Source organism: Pangasianodon hypophthalmus, chromosome 29 (assembly GCF_027358585.1).
Source record: "Pangasianodon hypophthalmus isolate fPanHyp1 chromosome 29, fPanHyp1.pri, whole genome shotgun sequence".
NCBI classification, from domain to species: Eukaryota; Metazoa; Chordata; class Actinopteri; order Siluriformes; family Pangasiidae; genus Pangasianodon; species Pangasianodon hypophthalmus.
The window spans coordinates 12303446-12324151 of record NC_069738.1 but is presented as its reverse complement, the minus strand read 5'-3'; the positions used below and the strand labels follow the sequence as shown (position 1 = coordinate 12324151).

General features: G+C 42.8%; 24 non-coding genes across 24 annotated transcripts; 12 read left to right on the top strand and 12 right to left on the bottom strand.

Moving 5' to 3' along the window:
* The first annotated feature begins 91 nt into the window (after nucleotides 1–91).
* trnay-gua (transfer RNA tyrosine (anticodon GUA)) lies at nucleotides 92–179 on the top strand. Its single transcript is given in 2 exon segments — nucleotides 92–128; nucleotides 144–179. It is a non-coding gene; the product is annotated as a tRNA-Tyr (tRNA).
* An 88-nt stretch (nucleotides 180–267) lies between these two features.
* On the bottom strand, nucleotides 268–339 carry trnae-cuc (transfer RNA glutamic acid (anticodon CUC)). The gene has a single exon. It is a non-coding gene; the product is annotated as a tRNA-Glu (tRNA).
* Nucleotides 340–1594: 1255 nt separating this feature from the next.
* trnay-gua (transfer RNA tyrosine (anticodon GUA)) lies at nucleotides 1595–1682 on the top strand. Its single transcript is given in 2 exon segments — nucleotides 1595–1631; nucleotides 1647–1682. It is a non-coding gene; the product is annotated as a tRNA-Tyr (tRNA).
* An 87-nt stretch (nucleotides 1683–1769) lies between these two features.
* On the bottom strand, nucleotides 1770–1841 carry trnae-cuc (transfer RNA glutamic acid (anticodon CUC)). Its single transcript has one exon. It is a non-coding gene; the product is annotated as a tRNA-Glu (tRNA).
* Nucleotides 1842–3266: 1425 nt separating this feature from the next.
* Nucleotides 3267–3338, bottom strand: trnae-cuc (transfer RNA glutamic acid (anticodon CUC)). Its single transcript has one exon. It is a non-coding gene; the product is annotated as a tRNA-Glu (tRNA).
* Nucleotides 3339–5609: 2271 nt separating this feature from the next.
* On the top strand, nucleotides 5610–5697 carry trnay-gua (transfer RNA tyrosine (anticodon GUA)). Its single transcript is given in 2 exon segments — nucleotides 5610–5646; nucleotides 5662–5697. It is a non-coding gene; the product is annotated as a tRNA-Tyr (tRNA).
* An 88-nt stretch (nucleotides 5698–5785) lies between these two features.
* trnae-cuc (transfer RNA glutamic acid (anticodon CUC)) lies at nucleotides 5786–5857 on the bottom strand. The gene has a single exon. It is a non-coding gene; the product is annotated as a tRNA-Glu (tRNA).
* Nucleotides 5858–7112: 1255 nt separating this feature from the next.
* trnay-gua (transfer RNA tyrosine (anticodon GUA)) lies at nucleotides 7113–7200 on the top strand. The gene is given in 2 exon segments: nucleotides 7113–7149; nucleotides 7165–7200. It is a non-coding gene; the product is annotated as a tRNA-Tyr (tRNA).
* An 87-nt stretch (nucleotides 7201–7287) lies between these two features.
* Nucleotides 7288–7359, bottom strand: trnae-cuc (transfer RNA glutamic acid (anticodon CUC)). Its single transcript has one exon. It is a non-coding gene; the product is annotated as a tRNA-Glu (tRNA).
* A 1251-nt stretch (nucleotides 7360–8610) lies between these two features.
* trnay-gua (transfer RNA tyrosine (anticodon GUA)) lies at nucleotides 8611–8698 on the top strand. Its single transcript is given in 2 exon segments — nucleotides 8611–8647; nucleotides 8663–8698. It is a non-coding gene; the product is annotated as a tRNA-Tyr (tRNA).
* An 88-nt stretch (nucleotides 8699–8786) lies between these two features.
* Nucleotides 8787–8858, bottom strand: trnae-cuc (transfer RNA glutamic acid (anticodon CUC)). Its single transcript has one exon. It is a non-coding gene; the product is annotated as a tRNA-Glu (tRNA).
* Nucleotides 8859–10108: 1250 nt separating this feature from the next.
* On the top strand, nucleotides 10109–10196 carry trnay-gua (transfer RNA tyrosine (anticodon GUA)). Its single transcript is given in 2 exon segments — nucleotides 10109–10145; nucleotides 10161–10196. It is a non-coding gene; the product is annotated as a tRNA-Tyr (tRNA).
* A 92-nt stretch (nucleotides 10197–10288) lies between these two features.
* On the bottom strand, nucleotides 10289–10360 carry trnae-cuc (transfer RNA glutamic acid (anticodon CUC)). Its single transcript has one exon. It is a non-coding gene; the product is annotated as a tRNA-Glu (tRNA).
* Nucleotides 10361–11619: 1259 nt separating this feature from the next.
* On the top strand, nucleotides 11620–11707 carry trnay-gua (transfer RNA tyrosine (anticodon GUA)). Its single transcript is given in 2 exon segments — nucleotides 11620–11656; nucleotides 11672–11707. It is a non-coding gene; the product is annotated as a tRNA-Tyr (tRNA).
* Nucleotides 11708–11799: 92 nt separating this feature from the next.
* Nucleotides 11800–11871, bottom strand: trnae-cuc (transfer RNA glutamic acid (anticodon CUC)). The gene has a single exon. It is a non-coding gene; the product is annotated as a tRNA-Glu (tRNA).
* Nucleotides 11872–13129: 1258 nt separating this feature from the next.
* Nucleotides 13130–13217, top strand: trnay-gua (transfer RNA tyrosine (anticodon GUA)). Its single transcript is given in 2 exon segments — nucleotides 13130–13166; nucleotides 13182–13217. It is a non-coding gene; the product is annotated as a tRNA-Tyr (tRNA).
* An 87-nt stretch (nucleotides 13218–13304) lies between these two features.
* trnae-cuc (transfer RNA glutamic acid (anticodon CUC)) lies at nucleotides 13305–13376 on the bottom strand. Its single transcript has one exon. It is a non-coding gene; the product is annotated as a tRNA-Glu (tRNA).
* A 1253-nt stretch (nucleotides 13377–14629) lies between these two features.
* On the top strand, nucleotides 14630–14717 carry trnay-gua (transfer RNA tyrosine (anticodon GUA)). The gene is given in 2 exon segments: nucleotides 14630–14666; nucleotides 14682–14717. It is a non-coding gene; the product is annotated as a tRNA-Tyr (tRNA).
* Nucleotides 14718–14814: 97 nt separating this feature from the next.
* trnae-cuc (transfer RNA glutamic acid (anticodon CUC)) lies at nucleotides 14815–14886 on the bottom strand. Its single transcript has one exon. It is a non-coding gene; the product is annotated as a tRNA-Glu (tRNA).
* Nucleotides 14887–16144: 1258 nt separating this feature from the next.
* Nucleotides 16145–16232, top strand: trnay-gua (transfer RNA tyrosine (anticodon GUA)). Its single transcript is given in 2 exon segments — nucleotides 16145–16181; nucleotides 16197–16232. It is a non-coding gene; the product is annotated as a tRNA-Tyr (tRNA).
* Nucleotides 16233–16320: 88 nt separating this feature from the next.
* trnae-cuc (transfer RNA glutamic acid (anticodon CUC)) lies at nucleotides 16321–16392 on the bottom strand. The gene has a single exon. It is a non-coding gene; the product is annotated as a tRNA-Glu (tRNA).
* Nucleotides 16393–17650: 1258 nt separating this feature from the next.
* trnay-gua (transfer RNA tyrosine (anticodon GUA)) lies at nucleotides 17651–17738 on the top strand. Its single transcript is given in 2 exon segments — nucleotides 17651–17687; nucleotides 17703–17738. It is a non-coding gene; the product is annotated as a tRNA-Tyr (tRNA).
* An 87-nt stretch (nucleotides 17739–17825) lies between these two features.
* Nucleotides 17826–17897, bottom strand: trnae-cuc (transfer RNA glutamic acid (anticodon CUC)). Its single transcript has one exon. It is a non-coding gene; the product is annotated as a tRNA-Glu (tRNA).
* Nucleotides 17898–18267: 370 nt separating this feature from the next.
* Nucleotides 18268–18355, top strand: trnay-gua (transfer RNA tyrosine (anticodon GUA)). The gene is given in 2 exon segments: nucleotides 18268–18304; nucleotides 18320–18355. It is a non-coding gene; the product is annotated as a tRNA-Tyr (tRNA).
* The last annotated feature ends 2351 nt before the right edge of the window (nucleotides 18356–20706 follow it).

The following is a 20706-nucleotide window of genomic DNA, read 5'->3' as shown; positions in this document are numbered from 1 at the left end:
TTTTTGCCACGTTGTTTGTAAAGGGCAGTATTGAAGAAAGAATTGTTAGGGGGGTTTGCTAGCTGACTTAGCAAAGGGGTGCTTTTGCCTACCTTCGATAGCTCAGTTGGTAGAGCGGAGGACTGTAGGTACTTAAAATGGTTATCCTTAGGTCGCTGGTTCAAATCCGGCTCGAAGGACGGCTTTTACGTTGTTAGGACGTGACATGAGGGGAATTTTGCGTTTTCCCCCGCCTGTTAGTTGGACAAGCAGGGGGAAAAAACTCATTTCCCTGACCGGGAATCGAACCCGGGCCGCGGCGGTGAGAGCGCCGAATCCTAGCCACTAGACCACCAGGGAGTCGCAGCAAACAGCCGCTCCTCTAGTGGCTGGGCGCAGCACCTCCGAGGCCCTCTAGTGGCTGGCCGCAGTACCTCCGAGGCTTTTCATACATCACTTGGAGTCCCGCCTGGAAGCTGAAGAGGGCGAACACGTGCAGAAACTCGAGAACATGAATGCTCTGGGGGTGAATGAGTGTTTGGGTGGGTTGGGACACACACAGCTCCATATGATGACTGGGAGATCTCTCAAAGGGGCGGAAACCTTGTAACCAACTGCCAATCACTGAAGCTCTCAATGAACATGACTGACATCTCAAACTTGAACCTATCAGCACCCGCTCATTTTGTTTATTTATAGGTCTAGCTAGACGTCACTAACTTCTTCAGTGAAATTTAGCTGCTAGTTAGCAGTTCAGTTGCTTTTCTTTTCTTTTCTTTTTTTTGCCTGACTTTGCAAAACTTCTTTGATGCTCTTGTTTCCCACGAAAAACAAGTCTGGGACACAATGTGGTAAGAAAAATGGATATATTTATGGTTGTTTGTTTGAAAAACAATTGGTTAGACTTGTGAGTTTCATTCTGATTGGATGACACGACTTTTTATAATCGTTTTTGTTATAATAAAGGCTAACAAGGTTACAAGGGTTTGAAACTGAGCTTTTCACCAGCCTGAAGATCTGAAGATAAATGGCTGTTTCTAACAGAGCATTTTCTTTATTTTCCTTGCTTTTTTTCCTGACAGTAAACTAATTTCATAATAACGGACAACAGAATAGAGCTCTGACCATTAATACACCATCTTTATTTATTTAATTTTTTTTATCAAGCTATTGTAAACCATGGAACTGAGACCTTCATTGTTTGTTTTATCATAAAGTGGATTTTTAGGTTAAACAAGCTTGTGCAAGATGAATTTTCCATCGTGGGAAAAAGCTTTGACTTACAGTGACTCATATGAAAGTGTGTTAAATGGACTGTAGAGGGCGGTACACGTGCAGAAAGTCGAGCACATGAATGAGGTTGGAAAGTGAATTCACTCTGGGGGTGAATGAGTGTTTGGGTGGGTTGGGACACACACAGCTCCGTATGACGACTGGGGGATCTCTCAAAGGGGCGGAACCTTGTAACCAACTGCCAATCACTGAAGATAACTCGCTAGTCTAGTGTTTCCTTAAATCACTTTTTTTTTTTTGCCACGTTGTTTGTAAAGGGCAGTATTGAAGAAAGAATTGTTAGGGTTTGCTAGCTGACTTAGCAAAGGGGTGCTTTTGCCTACCTTCGATAGCTCAGTTGGTAGAGCGGAGGACTGTAGGTACTTAAAATGGTTATCCTTAGGTCGCTGGTTCAAATCCGGCTCGAAGGACGGCTTTTACGTTGTTAGGACATGACATGAGGGGAATTTTGCGTTTTCCCCGCCTTTTAGTTGGACAAGCAGGGGGAAAAAACTCATTTCCCTGACCGGGAATCGAACCCGGGCCGCGGCGGTGAGAGCGCCGAATCCTAGCCACTAGACCACCAGGGAGTCGCAGCAAACAGCCGCTCCCCTAGTGGCTGGGCGCAGCACCTCCGAGGCCCTCTAGTGGCTGGCCGCAGTACCTCCGAGGCTTTTCATACATCACTTGGAGTCCCGCCTGGAAGCTGAAGAGGGCGAACACGTGCAGAAACTCGAGAACATGAATGCTCTGGGGGTGAATGAGTGTTTGGGTGGGTTGGGACACACACAGCTCCATATGATGACTGGGAGATCTCTCAAAGGGGCGGAACCTTGTAACCAACTGCCAATCACTGAAGCTCTTAATGAACATGACTGACATCTCAAACTTGTACCTATCAGCACCGCTCATTTTGTTTATTTATAGGTCTAGCTAGACGTCACTAGCTTCTTCAGTGACATTTAGCTAGCTAGTTAGCAGTTCAGTTGCTTTTCTTTTTTTTTTTTGCCTGAGTTTGCAAAACTTCTTTGATGCTCTTGTTTCCCACGAAAAACAAGTCTGGGACACAATGTGGTAAGAAAAATGCATATATTTATGGTTGTTTGTTTGAAAAACAATTGGTTAGACTTGTGTGAGTTTCATTCTGATTGGATGACACGTTTTTATAATCATTTTTGTTAAAATAAAGGCTAACAAGGTTACAAGGGTTTGAAACTGAGCTTTTCACCAGCCTGAAGATCTGAAGATAAATGGCTGTTTCTAACAGAGCATTTTCTTTATTTTTCCTTGCTTTTTTTCCTGACAGTAAACTAATTTCATAATAACGGACAACAGAATAGAGCTCTGACCATTAATACACCATCTTTATTTATTTAATTTTTTTTATCAAGCTATTGTAAACCATGGAACTGAGACCTTCATTGTTTGTTTTATCATAAAGTGGATTTTTAGGTTAAACAAGCTTGTGCAAGATGAATTTTCCATCGTGGGAAAAGCTTTGACTTACAGTGACTCATATGAAAGTGTGTTAAATGGACTGTAGAGGGCGGTACACGTGCAGAAACTGGAGAACATGAATGAGGTTGGAAAGTGAATTCACTCTGGGGGTGAATGAGTGTTTGGGTGGGTTGGGACACACACAGCTCCGTATGACGACTGGGGGATCTCTCAAAGGGGCGGAACCTTGTAACCAACTGCCAATCACTGAAGATAACTCGCTAGTCTAGTGTTTCCTTAAATCACTTTTTTTTTTTTTTGCCACGTTGTTTGTAAAGGGCAGTATTGAAGAAAGAATGTTAGGGTTTGCTAGCTGACTTAGCAAAGGGGTGCTTTTGCCTACCTTCGATAGCTCAAGTTGGTAGAGCGGAGGACTGTAGGTACTTAAAATGGTTATCCTTAGGTCGCTGGTTCAAATCCGGCTCGAAGGACGGCTTTTACGTTGTTAGGACATGACATGAGGGGAATTTTGGGTTTTCCCCGCCTTTTAGTTGGACAAGCAGGGGGAAAAAACTCATTTCCCTGACCGGGAATCGAACCCGGGCCGCGGCGGTGAGAGCGCCGAATCCTAGCCACTAGACCACCAGGGAGTCGCAGCAAACAGCCGCTCCCCTAGTGGCTGGGCGCAGCACCTCCGAGGCCCTCTAGTGGCTGGCCGCAGTACCTCCGAGGCTTTTCATACATCACTTGGAGTCCCGCCTGGAAGCTGAAGAGGGCGAACACGTGCAGAAACTCGAGAACATGAATGCTCTGGGGGTGAATGAGTGTTTGGGTGGGTTGGGACACACACAGCTCCATATGATGACTGGGAGATCTCTCAAAGGGGCGGAACCTTGTAACCAACTGCCAATCACTGAAGCTCTCAATGAACATGACTGACATCTCAAACTTGAACCTATCAGCACCGCTCATTTTGTTTATTTATAGGTCTAGCTAGACGTCACTAACTTCTTCAGTGAAATTTAGCTAGCTAGTTAGCAGTTCAGTTGCTTTTCTTTTTCTTTTTTTTTTTTTGCCTGACTTTGCAAAACTTCTTTGATGCTCTTGTTTCCCACGAAAAACAAGTCTGGGACACAATGTGGTAAGAAAAATGGATATATTTATGGTTGTTTGTTTGAAAAACAATTGGTTAGACTTGTGAGTTTCATTCTGATTGGATGACACGTTTTTATAATCGTTTTTGTTATAATAAAGGCTAACAAGGTTACAAGGGTTTGAAACTGAGCTTTTCACCAGCCTGAAGATCTGAAGATAAATGGCTGTTTCTAACAGAGCATTTTCTTTATTTTTCCTTGCTTTTTTTCCTGACAGTAAACTAATTTCATAATAACGGACAACAGAATAGAGCTCTGACCATTAATACACCATCTTTATTTATTTAATTTTTTTTATCAAGCTATTGTAAACCATGGAACTGAGACCTTCATTGTTTGTTTTATCATAAAGTGGATTTTTAGGTTAAACAAGCTTGTGCAAGATGAATTTTCCATCGTGGGAAAAAGCTTTGACTTACAGTGACTCATATGAAAGTGTGTTAAATGGACTGTAGAGGGCGGTACACGTGCAGAAACTGGAGAACATGAATGAGGTTGGAAAGTGAATTCACTCTGGGGGTGAATGAGTGTTTGGGTGGGTTGGGACACACACAGCTCCGTATGACGACTGGAAGATCTCTCAAAGGGGCGGAAACTTGTAACCAACTGCCAATCACTGAAGATAACTCGCTAGTCTAGTGTTTCGTGCAGAAACTCGAGAACATGAATGCTCTGGGGGTGAATGAGTGTTTGGGTGGGTTGGGACACACACAGCTCCGTATGACGACTGGAAGATCTCTCAAAGGGGCGGAACCTTGTAACCAACTGCCAATCACTGAAGCTCTCAATGAACATGACTGACATCTCAAACTTGAACCTATCAGCACCGCTCATTTTGTTTATTTATAGGTCTAGCTAGACGTCACTAGCTTCTTCAGTGACATTTAGCTAGCTAGTTAGCAGTTCAGTTGCTTTTCTTTTTCTTTTTTTTTTTTTTGCCTGACTTTGCAAAACGTCTTTGATGCTCTTGTTTCCCACGAAAAACAAGTCTGGGACACAGTGTGGTAAGAAAAATGGATATATTTATGGTTGTTTGTTTGAAAAACAATTGGTTAGACTTGTGAGTTTCATTCTGATTGGATGACACGTTTTTATAATCGTTTTTGTTATAATAAAGGCTAACAAGGTTACAAGGGTTTGAAACTGAGCTTTTCACCAGCCTGAAGATCTGAAGATAAATGGCTGTTTCTAACAGAGCATTTTCTTTATTTTTCCTTGCTTTTTTTCCTGACAGTAAACTAATTTCATAATAACGGACAACAGAATAGAGCTCTGACCATTAATACACCATCTTTATTTATTTAATTTTTTTTATCAAGCTATTGTAAACCATGGAACTGAGACCTTCATTGTTTGTTTTATCATAAAGTGGATTTTTAGGTTAAACAAGCTTGTGCAAGATGAATTTTCCATCGTGGGAAAAAGCTTTGACTTACAGTGACTCATATGAAAGTGTGTTAAATGGACTGTAGAGGGCGGTACACGTGCAGAAACTGGAGAACATGAATGAGGTTGGAAAGTGAATTCACTCTGGGGGTGAATGAGTGTTTGGGTGGGTTGGGACACACACAGCTCCGTATGACGACTGGGGGATCTCTCAAAGGGGCGGAACCTTGTAACCAACTGCCAATCACTGAAGATAACTCGCTAGTCTAGTGTTTCCTTAAATCACTTTTTTTTTTTTGCCACGTTGTTTGTAAAGGGCAGTATTGAAGAAAGAATTGTTAGGGTTTGCTAGCTGACTTAGCAAAGGGGTGCTTTTGCCTACCTTCGATAGCTCAGTTGGTAGAGCGGAGGACTGTAGGTACTTAAAATGGTTATCCTTAGGTCGCTGGTTCAAATCCGGCTCGAAGGACGGCTTTTACGTTGTTAGGACGTGACATGAGGGGAATTTTGCGTTTTCCCCGCCTGTTAGTTGGACAAGCAGGGGGAAAAAAACTCATTTCCCTGACCGGGAATCGAACCCGGGCCGCGGCGGTGAGAGCGCCGAATCCTAGCCACTAGACCACCAGGGAGTCGCAGCAAACAGCCGCTCCTCTAGTGGCTGGGCGCAGCACCTCCGAGGCCCTCTAGTGGCTGGCCGCAGTACCTCCGAGGCTTTTCATACATCACTTGGAGTCCCGCCTGGAAGCTGAAGAGGGCGAACACGTGCAGAAACTCGAGAACATGAATGCTCTGGGGGTGAATGAGTGTTTGGGTGGGTTGGGACACACACAGCTCCATATGATGACTGGGAGATCTCTCAAAGGGGCGGAACCTTGTAACCAACTGCCAATCACTGAAGCTCTCAATGAACATGACTGACATCTCAAACTTGAACCTATCAGCACCGCTCATTTTGTTTATTTATAGGTCTAGCTAGACGTCACTAACTTCTTCAGTGAAATTTAGCTAGCTAGTTAGCAGTTCAGTTGCTTTTCTTTTTCTTTTCTTTTTTTTGCCTGACTTTGCAAAACTTCTTTGATGCTCTTGTTTCCCACGAAAAACAAGTCTGGGACACAATGTGGTAAGAAAAATGGATATATTTATGGTTGTTTGTTTGAAAAACAATTGGTTAGACTTGTGAGTTTCATTCTGATTGGATGACACGTTTTTATAATCGTTTTTGTTATAATAAAGGCTAACAAGGTTACAAGGGTTTGAAACTGAGCTTTTCACCAGCCTGAAGATCTGAAGATAAATGGCTGTTTCTAACAGAGCATTTTCTTTATTTTTCCTTGCTTTTTTTCCTGACAGTAAACTAATTTCATAATAACGGACAACAGAATAGAGCTCTGACCATTAATACACCATCTTTATTTATTTAATTTTTTTTATCAAGCTATTGTAAACCATGGAACTGAGACCTTCATTGTTTGTTTTATCATAAAGTGGATTTTTAGGTTAAACAAGCTTGTGCAAGATGAATTTTCCATCGTGGGAAAAAGCTTTGACTTACAGTGACTCATATGAAAGTGTGTTAAATGGACTGTAGAGGGCGGTACACGTGCAGAAAGTCGAGCACATGAATGAGGTTGGAAAGTGAATTCACTCTGGGGGTGAATGAGTGTTTGGGGTGGGTTGGGACACACACAGCTCCGTATGACGACTGGGGGATCTCTCAAAGGGGCGGAACCTTGTAACCAACTGCCAATCACTGAAGATAACTCGCTAGTCTAGTGTTTCCTTAAATCACTTTTTTTTTTTTGCCACGTTGTTTGTAAAGGGCAGTATTGAAGAAAGAATTGTTAGGGTTTGCTAGCTGACTTAGCAAAGGGGTGCTTTTGCCTACCTTCGATAGCTCAGTTGGTAGAGCGGAGGACTGTAGGTACTTAAAATGGTTATCCTTAGGTCGCTGGTTCAAATCCGGCTCGAAGGACGGCTTTTACGTTGTTAGGACATGACATGAGGGGAATTTTGCGTTTTCCCCGCCTTTTAGTTGGACAAGCAGGGGGAAAAAACTCATTTCCCTGACCGGGAATCGAACCCGGGCCGCGGCGGTGAGAGCGCCGAATCCTAGCCACTAGACCACCAGGGAGTCGCAGCAAACAGCCGCTCCCCTAGTGGCTGGGCGCAGCACCTCCGAGGCCCTCTAGTGGCTGGCCGCAGTACCTCCGAGGCTTTTCATACATCACTTGGAGTCCCGCCTGGAAGCTGAAGAGGGCGAACACGTGCAGAAACTCGAGAACATGAATGCTCTGGGGGTGAATGAGTGTTTGGGTGGGTTGGGACACACACAGCTCCATATGATGACTGGGAGATCTCTCAAAGGGGCGGAACCTTGTAACCAACTGCCAATCACTGAAGCTCTTAATGAACATGACTGACATCTCAAACTTGTACCTATCAGCACCGCTCATTTTGTTTATTTATAGGTCTAGCTAGACGTCACTAGCTTCTTCAGTGACATTTAGCTAGCTAGTTAGCAGTTCAGTTGCTTTTCTTTTTTTTTTTTGCCTGAGTTTGCAAAACTTCTTTGATGCTCTTGTTTCCCACGAAAAACAAGTCTGGGACACAATGTGGTAAGAAAAATGCATATATTTATGGTTGTTTGTTTGAAAAACAATTGGTTAGACTTGTGTGAGTTTCATTCTGATTGGATGACACGTTTTTATAATCATTTTTGTTAAAATAAAGGCTAACAAGGTTACAAGGGTTTGAAACTGAGCTTTTCACCAGCCTGAAGATCTGAAGATAAATGGCTGTTTCTAACAGAGCATTTTCTTTATTTTTCCTTGCTTTTTTTCCTGACAGTAAACTAATTTCATAATAACGGACAACAGAATAGAGCTCTGACCATTAATACACCATCTTTATTTATTTAATTTTTTTTATCAAGCTATTGTAAACCATGGAACTGAGACCTTCATTGTTTGTTTTATCATAAAGTGGATTTTTAGGTTAAACAAGCTTGTGCAAGATGAATTTTCCATCGTGGGAAAAAGCTTTGACTTACAGTGACTCATATGAAAGTGTGTTAAATGGACTGTAGAGGGCGGTACACGTGCAGAAACTGGAGAACATGAATGAGGTTGGAAAGTGAATTCACTCTGGGGGTGAATGAGTGTTTGGGTGGGTTGGGACACACACAGCTCCGTATGACGACTGGGGGATCTCTCAAAGGGGCGGAACCTTGTAACCAACTGCCAATCACTGAAGATAACTCGCTAGTCTAGTGTTTCCTTAAATCACTTTTTTTTTTTTTTGCCACGTTGTTTGTAAAGGGCAGTATTGAAGAAAGAATTGTTAGGGTTTGCTAGCTGACTTAGCAAAGGGGTGCTTTTGCCTACCTTCGATAGCTCAGTTGGTAGAGCGGAGGACTGTAGGTACTTAAAATGGTTATCCTTAGGTCGCTGGTTCAAATCCGGCTCGAAGGACGGCTTTTACGTTGTTAGGACATGACATGAGGGGAATTTTGGGTTTTCCCCCGCCTTTTAGTTGGACAAGCAGGGGGAAAAAACTCATTTCCCTGACCGGGAATCGAACCCGGGCCGCGGCGGTGAGAGCGCCGAATCCTAGCCACTAGACCACCAGGGAGTCGCAGCAAACAGCCGCTCCCCTAGTGGCTGGGCGCAGCACCTCCGAGGCCCTCTAGTGGCTGGCCGCAGTACCTCCGAGGCTTTTCATACATCACTTGGAGTCCCGCCTGGAAGCTGAAGAGGGCGAACACGTGCAGAAACTCGAGAACATGAATGCTCTGGGGGTGAATGAGTGTTTGGGTGGGTTGGGACACACACAGCTCCATATGATGACTGGGAGATCTCTCAAAGGGGCGGAACCTTGTAACCAACTGCCAATCACTGAAGCTCTTAATGAACATGACTGACATCTCAAACTTGTACCTATCAGCACCGCTCATTTTGTTTATTTATAGGTCTAGCTAGACGTCACTAGCTTCTTCAGTGACATTTAGCTAGCTAGTTAGCAGTTCAGTTGCTTTTCTTTTTTTTTTTTGCCTGAGTTTGCAAAACTTCTTTGATGCTCTTGTTTCCCACGAAAAACAAGTCTGGGACACAATGTGGTAAGAAAAATGCATATATTTATGGTTGTTTGTTTGAAAAACAATTGGTTAGACTTGTGTGAGTTTCATTCTGATTGGATGACACGTTTTTATAATCATTTTTGTTAAAATAAAGGCTAACAAGGTTACAAGGGTTTGAAACTGAGCTTTTCACCAGCCTGAAGATCTGAAGATAAATGGCTGTTTCTAACAGAGCATTTTCTTTATTTTTCCTTGCTTTTTTTCCTGACAGTAAACTAATTTCATAATAACGGACAACAGAATAGAGCTCTGACCATTAATACACCATCTTTATTTATTTAATTTTTTTATCAAGCTATTGTAAACCATGGAACTGAGACCTTCATTGTTTGTTTTATCATAAAGTGGATTTTTAGGTTAAACAAGCTTGTGCAAGATGAATTTTCCATCGTGGGAAAAAGCTTTGACTTACAGTGACTCATATGAAAGTGTGTTAAATGGACTGTAGAGGGCGGTACACGTGCAGAAACTGGAGAACATGAATGAGGTTGGAAAGTGAATTCACTCTGGGGGTGAATGAGTGTTTGGGTGGGTTGGGACACACACAGCTCCGTATGACGACTGGGGGATCTCTCAAAGGGGCGGAACCTTGTAACCAACTGCCAATCACTGAAGATAACTCGCTAGTCTAGTGTTTCCTTAAATCACTTTTTTTTTTTTTTGCCACGTTGTTTGTAAAGGGCAGTATTGAAGAAAGAATTGTTAGGGTTTGCTAGCTGACTTAGCAAAGGGGTGCTTTTGCCTACCTTCGATAGCTCAGTTGGTAGAGCGGAGGACTGTAGGTACTTAAAATGGTTATCCTTAGGTCGCTGGTTCAAATCCGGCTCGAAGGACGGCTTTTACGTTGTTAGGACATGACATGACATGAGGGGAATTTTGCGTTTTCCCCGCCTTTTAGTTGGACAAGCAGGGGGAAAAAACTCATTTCCCTGACCGGGAATCGAACCCGGGCCGCGGCGGTGAGAGCGCCGAATCCTAGCCACTAGACCACCAGGGAGTCGCAGCAAACAGCCGCTCCTCTAGTGGCTGGGCGCAGCACCTCCGAGGCCCTCTAGTGGCTGGCCGCAGTACCTCCGAGGCTTTTCATACATCACTTGGAGTCCCGCCTGGAAGCTGAAGAGGGCGAACACGTGCAGAAACTCGAGAACATGAATGCTCTGGGGGTGAATGAGTGTTTGGGTGGGTTGGGACACACACAGCTCCATATGATGACTGGGAGATCTCTCAAAGGGGCGGAACCTTGTAACCAACTGCCAATCACTGAAGCTCTTAATGAACATGACTGACATCTCAAACTTGTACCTATCAGCACCGCTCATTTTGTTTATTTATAGGTCTAGCTAGACGTCACTAGCTTCTTCAGTGACATTTAGCTAGCTAGTTAGCAGTTCAGTTGCTTTTCTTTTTTCTTTTTTTTTTTTGCCTGAGTTTGCAAAACTTCTTTGATGCTCTTGTTTCCCACGAAAAACAAGTCTGGGACACAATGTGGTAAGAAAAATGCATATATTTATGGTTGTTTGTTTGAAAAACAATTGGTTAGACTTGTGGCAGTTTCATTCTGATTGGATGACACGTTTTTATAATCGTTTTTGTTATAATAAAGGCTAACAAGGTTACAAGGGTTTGAAACTGAGCTTTTCACCAGCCTGAAGATCTGAAGATAAATGGCTGTTTCTAACAGAGCATTTTCTTTATTTTTCCTTGCTTTTTTTCCTGACAGTAAACTAATTTCATAATAACGGACAACAGAATAGAGCTCTGACCATTAATACACCATCTTTATTTATTTAATTTTTTTTATCAAGCTATTGTAAACCATGGAACTGAGACCTTCATTGTTTGTTTTATCATAAAGTGGATTTTTAGGTTAAACAAGCTTGTGCAAGATGAATTTTCCATCGTGGGAAAAAGCTTTGACTTACAGTGACTCATATGAAAGTGTGTTAAATGGACTGTAGAGGGCGGTACACGTGCAGAAACTGGAGAACATGAATGAGGTTGGAAAGTGAATTCACTCTGGGGGTGAATGAGTGTTTGGGTGGGTTGGGACACACACAGCTCCGTATGACGACTGGGAGATCTCTCAAAGGGGCGGAACCTTGTAACCAACTGCCAATCACTGAAGATAACTCGCTAGTCTAGTGTTTCCTTAAATCACTTTTTTTTTTTTTTTGCCACGTTGTTTGTAAAGGGCAGTATTGAAGAAAGAATTGTTAGGGTTTGCTAGCTGACTTAGCAAAGCGGTGCTTTTGCCTACCTTCGATAGCTCAGTTGGTAGAGCGGAGGACTGTAGGTACTTAAAATGGTTATCCTTAGGTCGCTGGTTCAAATCCGGCTCGAAGGACGGCTTTTACGTTGTTAGGACATGACATGACATGAGGGGAATTTTGCGTTTTCCCCGCCTTTTAGTTGGACAAGCAGGGGGAAAAAACTCATTTCCCTGACCGGGAATCGAACCCGGGCCGCGGCGGTGAGAGCGCCGAATCCTAGCCACTAGACCACCAGGGAGTCGCAGCAAACAGCCGCTCCTCTAGTGGCTGGGCGCAGCACCTCCGAGGCCCTCTAGTGGCTGGCCGCAGTACCTCCGAGGCTTTTCATACATCACTTGGAGTCCCGCCTGGAAGCTGAAGAGGGCGAACACGTGCAGAAACTCGAGAACATGAATGCTCTGGGGGTGAATGAGTGTTTGGGTGGGTTGGGACACACACAGCTCCATATGATGACTGGGAGATCTCTCAAAGGGGCGGAACCTTGTAACCAACTGCCAATCACTGAAGCTCTTAATGAACATGACTGACATCTCAAACTTGTACCTATCAGCACCGCTCATTTTGTTTATTTATAGGTCTAGCTAGACGTCACTAGCTTCTTCAGTGACATTTAGCTAGCTAGTTAGCAGTTCAGTTGCTTTTCTTTTTTCTTTTTTTTTTTTGCCTGAGTTTGCAAAACTTCTTTGATGCTCTTGTTTCCCACGAAAAACAAGTCTGGGACACAATGTGGTAAGAAAAATGCATATATTTATGGTTGTTTGTTTGAAAAACAATTGGTTAGACTTGTGGCAGTTTCATTCTGATTGGATGACACGTTTTTATAATCGTTTTTGTTATAATAAAGGCTAACAAGGTTACAAGGGTTTGAAACTGAGCTTTTCACCAGCCTGAAGATCTGAAGATAAATGGCTGTTTCTAACAGAGCATTTTCTTTATTTTTCCTTGCTTTTTTTCCTGACAGTAAACTAATTTCATAATAACGGACAACAGAATAGAGCTCTGACCATTAATACACCATCTTTATTTATTTAATTTTTTTTATCAAGCTATTGTAAACCATGGAACTGAGACCTTCATTGTTTGTTTTATCATAAAGTGGATTTTTAGGTTAAACAAGCTTGTGCAAGATGAATTTTCCATCGTGGGAAAAAGCTTTGACTTACAGTGACTCATATGAAAGTGTGTTAAATGGACTGTAGAGGGCGGTACACGTGCAGAAACTGGAGAACATGAATGAGGTTGGAAAGTGAATTCACTCTGGGGGTGAATGAGTGTTTGGGTGGGTTGGGACACACACAGCTCCGTATGACGACTGGGAGATCTCTCAAAGGGGCGGAACCTTGTAACCAACTGCCAATCACTGAAGATAACTCGCTAGTCTAGTGTTTCCTTAAATCACTTTTTTTTTTTTTTGCCACGTTGTTTGTAAAGGGCAGTATTGAAGAAAGAATTGTTAGGGTTTGCTAGCTGACTTAGCAAAGCGGTGCTTTTGCCTACCTTCGATAGCTCAGTTGGTAGAGCGGAGGACTGTAGGTACTTAAAATGGTTATCCTTAGGTCGCTGGTTCAAATCCGGCTCGAAGGACGGCTTTTACGTTGTTAGGACGTGACATGAGGGGAATTTTGCGTTTTCCCCGCCTGTTAGTTGGACAAGCAGGGGGAAAAAACTCATTTCCCTGACCGGGAATCGAACCCGGGCCGCGGCGGTGAGAGCGCCGAATCCTAGCCACTAGACCACCAGGGAGTCGCAGCAAACAGCCGCTCCTCTAGTGGCTGGGCGTAGCACCTCCGAGGCCCTCTAGTGGCTGGCCGCAGTACCTCCGAGGCTTTTCATACATCACTTGGAGTCCCGCCTGGAAGCTGAAGAGGGCGAACACGTGCAGAAACTCGAGAACATGAATGCTCTGGGGGTGAATGAGTGTTTGGGGGGGTTGGGACACACACAGCTCCATATGATGACTGGGAGATCTCTCAAAGGGGCGGAACCTTGTAACCAACTGCCAATCACTGAAGCTCTTAATGAACATGACTGACATCTCAAACTTGAACCTATCAGCACCGCTCATTTTGTTTATTTATAGGTCTAGCTAGACGTCACTAGCTTCTTCAGTGACATTTAGCTAGCTAGTTAGCAGTTCAGTTGCTTTTCTTTTTTCTTTTTTTTTTTTGCCTGAGTTTGCAAAACTTCTTTGATGCTCTTGTTTCCCACGAAAAACAAGTCTGGGACACAATGTGGTAAGAAAAATGCATATATTTATGGTTGTTTGTTTGAAAAACAATTGGTTAGACTTGTGTGAGTTTCATTCTGATTGGATGACACGTTTTTATAATCATTTTTGTTAAAATAAAGGCTAACAAGGTTACAAGGGTTTGAAACTGAGCTTTTCACCAGCCTGAAGATCTGAAGATAAATGGCTGTTTCTAACAGAGCATTTTCTTTATTTTTCCTTGCTTTTTTTCCTGACAGTAAACTAATTTCATAATAACGGACAACAGAATAGAGCTCTGACCATTAATACACCATCTTTATTTATTTAATTTTTTTATCAAGCTATTGTAAACCATGGAACTGAGACCTTCATTGTTTGTTTTATCATAAAGTGGATTTTTAGGTTAAACAAGCTTGTGCAAGATGAATTTTCCATCGTGGGAAAAAGCTTTGACTTACAGTGACTCATATGAAAGTGTGTTAAATGGACTGTAGAGGGCGGTACACGTGCAGAAACTGGAGAACATGAATGAGGTTGGAAAGTGAATTCACTCTGGGGGTGAATGAGTGTTTGGGTGGGTTGGGACACACACAGCTCCGTATGACGACTGGGGGATCTCTCAAAGGGGCGGAACCTTGTAACCAACTGCCAATCACTGAAGATAACTCGCTAGTCTAGTGTTTCCTTAAATCACTTTTTTTTTTGCCACGTTGTTTGTAAAGGGCAGTATTGAAGAAAGAATTGTTAGGGTTTGCTAGCTGACTTAGCAAAGGGGTGCTTTTGCCTACCTTCGATAGCTCAGTTGGTAGAGCGGAGGACTGTAGGTACTTAAAATGGTTATCCTTAGGTCGCTGGTTCAAATCCGGCTCGAAGGACGGCTTTTACGTTGTTAGGACAGGACATGACATGACATGAGGGGAATTTTGCGTTTTCCCCGCCTTTTAGTTGGACAAGCAGGGGGAAAAAACTCATTTCCCTGACCGGGAATCGAACCCGGGCCGCGGCGGTGAGAGCGCCGAATCCTAGCCACTAGACCACCAGGGAGTCGCAGCAAACAGCCGCTCCTCTAGTGGCTGGGCGCAGCACCTCCGAGGCCCTCTAGTGGCTGGCCGCAGTACCTCCGAGGCTTTTCATACATCACTTGGAGTCCCGCCTGGAAGCTGAAGAGGGCGAACACGTGCAGAAACTCGAGAACATGAATGCTCTGGGGGTGAATGAGTGTTTGGGTGGGTTGGGACACACACAGCTCCATATGATGACTGGGAGATCTCTCAAAGGGGCGGAACCTTGTAACCAACTGCCAATCACTGAAGCTCTTAATGAACATGACTGACATCTCAAACTTGTACCTATCAGCACCGCTCATTTTGTTTATTTATAGGTCTAGCTAGACGTCACTAGCTTCTTCAGTGACATTTAGCTAGCTAGTTAGCAGTTCAGTTGCTTTTCTTTTTTCTTTTTTTTTTTTGCCTGAGTTTGCAAAACTTCTTTGATGCTCTTGTTTCCCACGAAAAACAAGTCTGGGACACAATGTGGTAAGAAAAATGCATATATTTATGGTTGTTTGTTTGAAAAACAATTGGTTAGACTTGTGGCAGTTTCATTCTGATTGGATGACACGTTTTTATAATCGTTTTTGTTATAATAAAGGCTAACAAGGTTACAAGGGTTTGAAACTGAGCTTTTCACCAGCCTGAAGATCTGAAGATAAATGGCTGTTTCTAACAGAGCATTTTCTTTATTTTTCCTTGCTTTTTTTCCTGACAGTAAACTAATTTCATAATAACGGACAACAGAATAGAGCTCTGACCATTAATACACCATCTTTATTTATTTAATTTTTTTTATCAAGCTATTGTAAACCATGGAACTGAGACCTTCATTGTTTGTTTTATCATAAAGTGGATTTTTAGGTTAAACAAGCTTGTGCAAGATGAATTTTCCATCGTGGGAAAAAGCTTTGACTTACAGTGACTCATATGAAAGTGTGTTAAATGGACTGTAGAGGGCGGTACACGTGCAGAAACTGGAGAACATGAATGAGGTTGGAAAGTGAATTCACTCTGGGGGTGAATGAGTGTTTGGGTGGGTTGGGACACACACAGCTCCGTATGACGACTGGGAGATCTCTCAAAGGGGCGGAACCTTGTAACCAACTGCCAATCACTGAAGATAACTCGCTAGTCTAGTGTTTCCTTAAATCACTTTTTTTTTTTTTTGCCACGTTGTTTGTAAAGGGCAGTATTGAAGAAAGAATTGTTAGGGTTTGCTAGCTGACTTAGCAAAGCGGTGCTTTTGCCTACCTTCGATAGCTCAGTTGGTAGAGCGGAGGACTGTAGGTACTTAAAATGGTTATCCTTAGGTCGCTGGTTCAAATCCGGCTCGAAGGACGGCTTTTACGTTGTTAGGACGTGACATGAGGGGAATTTTGCGTTTTCCCCCGCCTGTTAGTTGGACAAGCAGGGGGAAAAAACTCATTTCCCTGACCGGGAATCGAACCCGGGCCGCGGCGGTGAGAGCGCCGAATCCTAGCCACTAGACCACCAGGGAGTCGCAGCAAACAGCCGCTCCTCTAGTGGCTGGGCGCAGCACCTCCGAGGCCCTCTAGTGGCTGGCCGCAGTACCTCCGAGGCTTTTCATACATCACTTGGAGTCCCGCCTGGAAGCTGAAGAGGGCGAACACGTGCAGAAACTCGAGAACATGAATGCTCTGGGGGTGAATGAGTGTTTGGGGGGGTTGGGACACACACAGCTCCATATGATGACTGGGAGATCTCTCAAAGGGGCGGAACCTTGTAACCAACTGCCAATCACTGAAGCTCTTAATGAACATGACTGACATCTCAAACTTGTACCTATCAGCACCGCTCATTTTGTTTATTTATAGGTCTAGCTAGACGTCACTAGCTTCTTCAGTGACATTTAGCTAGCTAGTTAGCAGTTCAGTTGCTTTTCTTTTTTCTTTTTTTTTTTTGCCTGAGTTTGCAAAACTTCTTTGATGCTCTTGTTTCCCACGAAAAACAAGTCTGGGACACAATGTGGTAAGAAAAATGCATATATTTATGGTTGTTTGTTTGAAAAACAATTGGTTAGACTTGTGTGAGTTTCATTCTGATTGGATGACACGTTTTTATAATCATTTTTGTTAAAATAAAGGCTAACAAGGTTACAAGGGTTTGAAACTGAGCTTTTCACCAGCCTGAAGATCTGAAGATAAATGGCTGTTTCTAACAGAGCATTTTCTTTATTTTTCCTTGCTTTTTTTCCTGACAGTAAACTAATTTCATAATAACGGACAACAGAATAGAGCTCTGACCATTAATACACCATCTTTATTTATTTAATTTTTTTTATCAAGCTATTGTAAACCATGGAACTGAGACCTTCATTGTTTGTTTTATCATAAAGTGGATTTTTAGGTTAAACAAGCTTGTGCAAGATGAATTTTCCATCGTGGGAAAAAGCTTTGACTTACAGTGACTCATATGAAAGTGTGTTAAATGGACTGTAGAGGGCGGTACACGTGCAGAAACTGGAGAACATGAATGAGGTTGGAAAGTGAATTCACTCTGGGGGTGAATGAGTGTTTGGGTGGGTTGGGACACACACAGCTCCGTATGACGACTGGGAGATCTCTCAAAGGGGCGGAACCTTGTAACCAACTGCCAATCACTGAAGATAACTCGCTAGTCTAGTGTTTCCTTAAATCACTTTTTTTTTTTTTTGCCACGTTGTTTGTAAAGGGCAGTATTGAAGAAAGAATTGTTAGGGTTTGCTAGCTGACTTAGCAAAGCGGTGCTTTTGCCTACCTTCGATAGCTCAGTTGGTAGAGCGGAGGACTGTAGGTACTTAAAATGGTTATCCTTAGGTCGCTGGTTCAAATCCGGCTCGAAGGACGGCTTTTACGTTGTTAGGACGTGACATGAGGGGAATTTTGCGTTTTCCCCGCCTGTTAGTTGGACAAGCAGGGGGAAAAAACTCATTTCCCTGACCGGGAATCGAACCCGGGCCGCGGCGGTGAGAGCGCCGAATCCTAGCCACTAGACCACCAGGGAGTCGCAGCAAACAGCCGCTCCTCTAGTGGCTGGGCGCAGCACCTCCGAGGCCCTCTAGTGGCTGGCCGCAGTACCTCCGAGGCTTGGAGTCCCGCCTGGAAGCTGAAGAGGGCGAACACGTGCAGAAACTCGAGAACATGAATGCTCTGGGGGTGAATGAGTGTTTGGGTGGGTTGGGACACACACAGCTCCATATGATGACTGGGAGATCTCTCAAAGGGGCGGAACCTTGTAACCAACTGCCAATCACTGAAGATAACTCGCTAGTCTAGTGTTTCCTTAAATCACTTTGCCACGTTGTTTGTAAAGGGCTGTATTGAAGAATTGTTAGGGTTTGCTAGCTGACTTAGCAAAGCGGTGCGTTTGCCTACCTTCGATAGCTCAGTTGGTAGAGCGGAGGACTGTAGGTACTTAAAATGGTTATCCTTAGGTCGCTGGTTCGAATCCGGCTCGAAGGACGGCTTTTACGTTGTTAGGACGTGACATGAGGGGAATTTTGCGTTTTCCCCGCCTGTTAGTTGGACAAGCAGGGGGAAAAAACTCATTTCCCTGACCGGGAATCGAACCCGGGCCGCGGCGGTGAGAGACACACACAGCTCCATATGATGACTGGGAGATCTCTCAAAGGGGCGGAACCTTGTAACCAGGTTGGAAAGTGAATTCACTCTGGGGGTGAATGAGTGTTTGGGTGGGTTGGGACACACACAGCTCCAAGACTCCGCTGTAATTTTACCTGCGGGTGTCGCTGTTGGACAGTGTTACTTTATAATGTTACGTTCCCCCTACTGTCTAGGGGATTGTGAGGGGAAGTGGCAAAGGAAAAAGCATAAAATTATAATAATAACAATAATAATAATAATAATAAAAACGGCAAGAACACACTTCAGTCCTCTGTCCCAGAGTGAAGATGACACCAATTCAGATATATACAAAAGTGGAGATTTATTTACAACAAAAAAGGACAATAAGTTTAACATAAGGAGATAGGGAGCAATGGCTCAGGAGAGAGCAAGGCCTAAAATAACAAACACAAGCAGTTCTCTAACTAGGTTAGGGAGCAGCACTAACTTACCTCAAACACCCAAAAGAAAAGAGAAATAAACAACATAAAACTTCCCTCAACTCCCTAACTGAACCAAAAACAGGGATGAAAGTAGTATCTAAATAAAAGGCACTCTCCCCCTACAGCTTCCCTTTTTACTCTCAGCAAAATACAAACAACAGAATTCAAAAGAATATATGATCTTGTGCTTATCTTAAATAAGCAGAACAAGAACAGGTACTACCTCCAGACACAGTTCACAACTGTAGCACTATTAGCCACTGCTAATTCACAACTCAAACTCAGGTTAGCAAGTATAATTCTGAAACCACTGAATTCAGTCTGGAGCAGGGGAGAAGTGTGTCTCTCTCTGCAGCATATACTGGACTACCACAATACACTCCAGTCTCAGTCTCAGGCACGCTCTCACAACGAGCTACAGGTGGTGGTGATGCTGCCTGTGAGAGAGCGAGAGAGACACTGCGCACAATCTGTAGCACGTAATACAACATATAAAACACATGCAAGTGCAAATAAATTAAAAAAAGAATAACTTACTTCCAGGGACGTAACAATAAAAACAAGCGACTTTTATACTTTTAATGTAATTTTTAGTAATATTTGCGTCGTTTTATTTTTGCAATATCGATTATTCATTCAACATTTTTCAGTTGTAAAAAATGAAATCATTATTTTTTGTTTTTACTGGCCACCAGCTGGTGAGAAACAGTAATTAACCAATCAGGATCTTGAATTTTTTTCCCGTTTCAGTTTAAAAGGCAAATTATACTATGAGCTCTAGCACCTGGCCATTGAACTGCTTATCAATTGTCCAATTACTTTTGAGCCTGGGAAAATGGACATACTATGTAAAAAATGGCTGTAATTCCTAAACGATTAATGCAATATTTTTGCTAAACCCCTTGAATTAAAAGTGAAAATCTACACTTCAATCACATCTTGATTGCTTCATTTCAAATCTGTTTTGGTGGTGTACAGAAGCAAAACTATGAAAATTGTGTCACGGTCCAAATACTTATGGACCTAACTGTATGCTCGCTGCCACACTACCACATCAAACATACATTCACTTCAGCTACCAAACATACTTTTGTCAATAATCTCCCAGAGTTATCAACTATGATTGGATCACCATCTGACCCCACAGAACTTGATCAGGCGACTGAATGCTTCGAGTCAATGTTCCTCTATACCCTAGATAATGTAGCTCCACTTAAAATAAAAATAATTATAGAGAAAAAATTAGCACCCTGTTATAACGATCACACATGCACCTCAAAACAGACCACTTGAAAATTAGAACATAAATGGCATCAAACTAAATTGGTAGTATTCCAAATAGCATGGAAGGAGAGCCTCCCTCAGCTATAGAAAAGCTCTTAGTACTGCTAGATCAACGTATCTCTCCACCCTAATAGAAGATAACAAAATATATTCTAGATTCTTATTTAATATTGTAGCAAATTTAACTAGAAATAAGACCACCAAAGAAACATGCACACCATCAATATGACATAGTGATGACTTCATGAATTTATCAATGAGAAAATTGAAAATATCAGACAAAAATTCAGACTACTAATTTAAAGCCGGACAGTTTGTTAACTAAGCATGTAGATAACAATATAACCATATCAGATCAGCAAATAGAATATTTTACTCCCCTTCGAGAGACCAAAACAATTTCACTAATTTCCTCATCAAAATCGTCAACTTTATCCGTGTACTAGATCCTTTACCTACACG